Genomic DNA, 7,226 nt, shown 5'->3' with positions numbered 1-7,226 from the left:
GAAACCCTGGAAAGTCACTGTAGACTCCGGGTAGCCAATGTGGTACTCTCCAGATGTTATTGGACTCCAACTCCCTTCAGTCGCAGCAGACATAGCAAATGGTCAGTGATGATGGGAGTTGTAGTCCAACAAATCTGGAGGACACCATGTTGGCTACCCCTGCTGTAGGCTATACTGATTTAGAAGGAGCAATGCTTTGTGCTTGTAAAAAAAAAAGTTTCCTATGCTCCTATTTACTCTTTCTTAATGATGTGCCAACAGAGAGATCTACCTCTTAATCTAACCATAGCCAGCCAAGATATTTTGCTGCCTAAGGCAAAAAACAAGATGGTGTTTCCTCCATTCTATGTACAAAAGCCAACTGGCCTGGCACTTGAATCTTTCGTCAGTACTGGTGATTGGTATTGGCATTGGTTCATTATCCACTTCAGTTGTTTGTACTCTGGTTGGCTTCAGAACTTTCTGACATAAAAACATAAGACGAGACTCGCTGGATCAGGCCAATGACCCACCTAGTCCAGCATCCTGTTCCTACAGCAGCCCTCCAGATGCCTACTGGAAGTCTGCAAGCAAGACTTGAGCGCAAGAGCACTCTCCCCTGCTGTGGTTCCCAGCAACTGACATTCAGAGGCATGCTGCCTCCAGCTGTGGAGGTAGAGCATGCCCATCAGGGTGAGTAGCAACCGATACCCTGATCCTCCATGAATGTTTCTTTTAAAGCCATCCAAGTTGGTGGCCATCACTGCCTCTTGTGGGAGCGAATTCCATAGTTTATCTATGCGCTGTGTGAAGAAGCACCTTCTTTCGTCTGTCCTGAACCTTCCAACATTATCCAGTACAGAGCACTGATATAAAAACAGTGTTGTGCCCCCCCAGCACACATATCACCACACCCTCCCACTGCCACCAATTTCTTCCAAGGGAGGAGAGGAGCAAAGAAGGCTTGTCCTTATAACCAGGGGCCCAGAGTTTAATTTCAGATAGGGTTACTCCACCTTGTGCAAGTGATTTGGTTTGACACCGTCCCGGCCTAACCACACACAAAAAGCCCTTTATTAGCCTCTTGCCAAGAAGCCTGAAGTATTTCTTGCCTCTCTGAAAATGACGTTTCTCCTCCCTTCAACACACACACACACACAAGCACACACACATACGTTCTCCACCCCCTCGCCTCCGATCACCTGAACGCTGGCTGGAAAGCCACATCATGGAGAGGTCCCTTGTGAAGTGGGGGCAAAAGCATTTCAGCATCTGCTAGCAACCCCCAAACTGAAGCGCCAGTGTGCCTTAAAAACAACAACCTGTATTTAAAGGGCTGCAGCTGCAGCAGCTCATATTTCAGCCAGCCACCAATTTCCTTTTTCCCCTGACAAACAGGCTTCAGAAAAACACACAGGCCAGAAATTCTCCATGTTAGCGAAACATTTCCTCTTTCTCATTCTCCCCTCCATTAGCATTATTACATTGCTCCTGGGCAGAGGGAGGGAGAAAGCTGATTTTTCCAGCCCTTGTTGCCTATTGTGCTCTTGTATTTTCAGAACTGGTGTTAAAAGAGGACTGGAGGGAGCAGGAAAGGGAGAAAAATGACCAGGAGATGGAGGTGACTTGGGCTACAGAACTGCTTCTGTTGGATGTAGGGATAGGTCAGAATTTCGATTCAGTTCGCATACCCAGCCAAATCTATCAAATCTGTTCTTTCCGAAACAATATGAGAACCAAAACACAGTCATCCTTCAGAATTTGCACATATTTGAATTTTGTGATGCAGTTCACCAGCCAATGTTTACAAAAATGCATATGTTAGGGCAAAGTGCATAACAATGAATATAAGTGAAAATTACATAAAAATGCATTATATTAGGATAAATTGCTTGCATAAATGTGTGCGTTAGTCAAAACTGCCTACAAAATGTGTATATTGGGAGTAATTTACACTAAAATGCTGAAGAATTTTCATGAGGATTTTTTTTTTTAATCGCAAATTGCTGCAGAAGTATGGAGAACTGAATTTAAGACTGGGAAAATGAGAAACGGAGATAACTGAAACTGACAGATCATTCCACCCTTAGTTGGATGAGTGTGGATTCATGGATGAAAACAAAGATGCGCTTGCAAGCAGAAGTGGCTCACCGGGCCGTTACACTAACTTCCCAGCAGGTAGATAACTATTATTTACTGGAAGGAAGAGGGGTGGGGCACTGGGAAGGTCAGCACATTGCAAACACACTTATGCGGCCAATCCAGACTGACCTCCCCACCACCTGCCCCTCTCCCTCCCAGGAAGCAACATCAACTCCACCTACTGGGAAGCTATCATAGCAGCTCCGCCCCACTCAGTTAGCAGCTTCTATTTCCAACAACCTCGCTCACATATAGGGATGGAATCTGTTGGCCAGTGTCTGTTCAAAAGCATTCCAGTGACCTAACAGGCCAGTATCGATCTGAGTTCATTTTTTGTCCACTAGCTGCTGCTTTTACCGATCTGGTTTTTTTCTTTCGCAAAAAATATTGATACTGATATCAATATAGAAATAACAATAAAATTATAATTATTAATATCAATATTTTAGAGGCAGATTTTTAAAAAATCTTTTGCAAAAAGATCTGCGGAAAACTGCTACATAAAAATCCAATCCACAACTATAGAGAATAAGCAAATTAATGGAAAATTCAGTACAAAATCTGAACTGGGCAGAATTCTAGCACATCCCTACTTGGATATCGAATATCTGTTCTCCCTCTTTCACGTTGCCAAAGTTTCTGTTTTAGAGCTATGTGCAAATGGCCTCTTGAAATTCTCTGCCTTATTTATGGGCAGAGAAACTGGTGTGTTTATGTGTGTGCAATTTCACTGAATTTCTCCAGAGAGAGGAGAACAACAGTTGCACAAGGATGGAGCTGTCACCATTAGCACTGGGAGTAGAACAGCTACATCATCATCATCATCATCATCATCATCATCTAATAATAATAATAATAATAATAATAATAATAATATCTGCCATTGCATGTGGCAACGGCAACAACTGTGTTAGCACCCTGGCCACAATTTTGCATCCTCCACAATAACCAGATCAAGCATTGCTCTGGAGCATTTCACTTTAGACTCCTGAGCAAACTTATCCATCATTGCATCAGAGGATAAGCCCCTTATGGTTCAGTGATTTGATTAAAGAATAGGATGCAAAGTGTAGGAATGAGCTGGCAATTCTTGCAACTGAAGGATATAAAGTGTGGGGTCCCCCAAGAGACAAATATTGGGACCTGTGCCTTATAGCTTGTTCATAAATGACCTGGAGTTAGGGGCGAGGAGTGAGGTGGCCAGGTTTGTTGACAACACCAAATTATTTAGGGCTACAAAACGAAAAAGGGATAACTAAGAGATAACCATCCCAAGAAGCAGTGATGGCCCACCAGTTGGATAGCTTGAAATAAGGATTAGACAAAGTCAGTGGTTACTAGCCACAGTGGCTCCACTGTCAAAATGCCTCTTAATACCAGTTCTGATAATCATAAGTAGGTAGATGCTCAGGTCCTGCTTGTGGGCTTCCCAAAAGCATCTGGTTGGCCACTGTGAGATCAGGATGTTGGACTAAATGGGCCACTGGCATGATCCAGCAGGCTCTTCTTATGTCCTTAAGAAAGATTTCCGAAAGGATCTCTCCAAACTGGAGGAACTGGCATTAAAATGGAAAATACATTTCAATGTCAGCAAGTGTAAAGTGATGTACTGCTTTATCATAGCCACTCATAACATTCCAGAGAAAGTCCATATTTGCTGGTCTCCTGTTGCAGGTAAATAACTGCCAATCCCTCCACATCTCCAGGTAGGGCTGGGAGAGGCTCCTGCTTGAGACCCTAGAGAGCCGCTGCCAGTCAGTGTAGACAATACTGAGCCAGATGGACCAATGGCCTGACTGTATAAGACAGCTTCCTATGTTTGCTAACATTGACATTATTCATTATTCAGCTTCTTCTCCTTCTCCAAGATCTCTAAAAGATAGATCTGTTTATGTGAGTGGGTGTGGTTTGTCTCCAAACCATGTGCATGAATGTTAAGGTACAATGCAGTGCCTAACCTGACATGCACAGCACTTCTGTGAAATTTGTGACATTTGACACCATTGTGAGGTTTATGAGCATGAAAGATGTTCCTGCATATGCAGGTACTGCACCTATTATGTGAGTGAATTGTGCATCATAGATGGTTTGCGTTTGCTTCAAGCGGCTGCATAAAATGTTCACTAAAAATACACATGCAAATAAAAACAAATCCAGAGGGAGCTAAAGGTCCTGAGACAGAGAGCATTCATTTAGACAATTTGGTTAATTCTTTGATTATATCAGAGAAACATAAGCCGTTCACTTGCTGATTGAATCCAGGCAAACCTCTCTCCACAAAACCCTTGACTCATTTTTAAATTACCATTAAGCTTACATTTCAGGACATGCTGCAAAACTCAAAACTCTTTCCCCCTCGACAGTTTTCCACCCCCAGCAACAAGGCCAGTGACACGGCCTTTCTTCAGGAAAGGGAATGTCTATTCCCAGGCATATAGGTACCATATTTAGCAACCCCTCATCATCCATTTAGTCAGCAATGGAGTCGTCATTTCTGGCAAGGTTGGGTTCTCTCATTGCGTGCAGTTCACAGCACAAGTGTGCCTTCTGATTTTTATGACGGTCACCAGATCGGCTCACATATGCTAAGACTCACGTCGTCATGGTTAGTGGTCCCACTACCAGTAGCAGCATGGGATATGCCAGCTTCTCTCAATAGAACTTTTGTGTTGTTGGCAGTAACTTAAGGTGGCTTCAATGCTGGAGTTCTACGCATCCAGGACAAGGACTACATCAGACACCTGATCACCAAACTGGAAGCCCTAGTTTGTTGCTAGAGGGGGATGCGCTTGTTTGATGCAGCAGGGAAGGGAAAAACAAAGAGGGACATCTTATAGATTGACGGTAGGGAAACCTTTTTTCAGCCCCAGAACCGAATTCCCTTCTCAGAAACCTTCCAAGGACCACATGCCAGTGGTGGGTGGAGTCAGTGGCAAATGTGGGAGGAGCAACTGATGTAGAAATAGGGCAAACTGAACTTTGAACTGGGGCCACATTTACACCAGACATTTATTCCACTATTATTCCACTTTAAACAGTAATGGATTCCCCCAAAGAATCTTGGGAAGTGTAGTTTGTGAAGGGTGCTGAAAGCTGTTAGAAGACTCCTGTTCCTCTCACAGAGCTACAATCCCCAGAGTTTCCTGGGAAGAAGAAATGATTGTTAAACCACTCTGGAAAACTGTAGCTCTGTGAAGAGAATAGGGGTCTCCTAACAACTCTCAGCACCCTTCACAAACTACACTTCCCATGATTCTTTGGGGGAAGCCAAGTGGAATAACAGAGGAAGAAATGTCTGGTGTGAATGTGGCCTGGATAAATGACAACCTGAGAGAAACCAAAACTGACAGATTTGTCTTTCCTTTTCCAGAGTGCCTCTCCTGACCATTAAGTGAAAGCCCACTATGTGGCCACATTCCCCCCATACATTTATTCCACTATTATTCCTCTTTAAACAGTCATACTTTCCCCCAAAGAATCTTGGGAAGTGTAGTTTGTGAAGGGTGCAGAGAGTTGTGAAGGGTGCAGAGAATTGTTAGGAAACTCCAGTTCTTCTCACAGAGCTATAATTCCCTGAGTGGTTTAACAGCCAGTTCCTCCTGAGGGAACTCTGAGAATTGTAGCTCTGTGAGGAGAATAGGAGTCACCTAGGAAACCGTAATGCCAACTCACCAAACAGAACCACAATTCCCATTGTTAGGGGAGGGAAGAGGATAAAAACAGAGGTTGCCTCACTATTTGTCGGGGGGGGGGAACTCAAGCACATACCAGGAAATTTAGGTTTGCACAGTAAAAGTAGATTAAAGTGGTCAGTTGCCCTAGCATAACAAATCCACTTTTAAAAAGAAACAGACTTTTTGTGGTTAGGGCATTGAAAGGCATGGAATGAATGAATGAATGATTAATGGGAAGACACCTAAACACCCTGGAAGCAAATCAGGATGAATGCTCATTGTCCTATAACCTCCCCATAAACAAATCAGAACAAGCCCTCAGTGAAGAACATACATAATCCAGTCTCAGCGTAAACTTTGTGCAAACAGATCAGGATGAATGCTAATTAAACAGGTTGTCTGGAGGAGCCCAGAATCTTGCATGTAAAGGAATGTAACCCTTACTGAAACCAGGCAGATCCTCTTCACTGCCATTTACCTTTGTTTGCAGGAAATGCAGCTGAGGGTTAAGGGGACCCATCTAGAACTCTCCTCCCTCCTGCAATTAGAGAGGGAGATGAGATTAGAGGTGAGGTGTGCTCATTCCTGGATATGTTCCTAACGATATAGGACACAGCGGCGGCAACCAGAGGGAGCATTAAGCATCGAATGGCTGAAAGCCTCCATTGCTAAGGTTAATTTGGTTGACATTCTCCAGAACCTGCCATCTCTAGGAGTAATGGGATGCATAGCAGTAGCACTGACTATTAACTTCAAATTTAGAGGTTTTACCTTTTTTCCCCCTCTTCTTCATTCTCCTTGATGGCAAACCCTACATCTACAGTAGGGATTGAAAGGGCCATTTGTTTTTTCAGCTGACTCATTGGAACTGTGCACGTCTGTTGGATGCACCATACATGGGCTGAGGTTTATAAAGTGCAAAACAGTGAGGAAGTTTTCCAGGAAACTATGTTTAAAAAATGAACAAAATCCTTAGGCTTGACAAAAATATGTATTGTTATTAAGGATGGGGGAGAAATTTGATTCAGTGCTCACTTTAAGGCAAACCTACAAATTGGCATGTTTTGAAACAATATGTCTCCGAATTTTGCAAAGCAGTTCTCCAACCAAGTAATGTGCGCAAAAATGCTTATACTAGGGTAGAGTATACATAAAGATGCATATATATCAGTGGAAAATAACATGCAAAAGTACATTCTACTAGGGAAAATAGATTGCAAAAAATGTGTATGTTAGTCAAAACTGCAAACAAAACTATGTTTATTAGGAATAGATAGGGGTACCTCACATAAAATGCTGACAAATTTTCATGAGGATTTTTTTTAAAAAAGAAAAAATGTAAATTGTTGCAGAAATGTGGAGAACCTAATTTAAGATTAGAAAAATGAGAAACTTGGAGAAATGAAATTGATAAATTTGGTCATCCCTAAT

The sequence above is a fragment of the Rhineura floridana genome, chromosome 13 (genome assembly GCF_030035675.1).
Source record: "Rhineura floridana isolate rRhiFlo1 chromosome 13, rRhiFlo1.hap2, whole genome shotgun sequence".
NCBI lineage: Eukaryota > Metazoa > Chordata > Lepidosauria > Squamata > Rhineuridae > Rhineura > Rhineura floridana.
The sequence above is the reverse complement of the archived record's forward strand: the minus strand, read 5'-3'. Positions refer to the sequence as shown.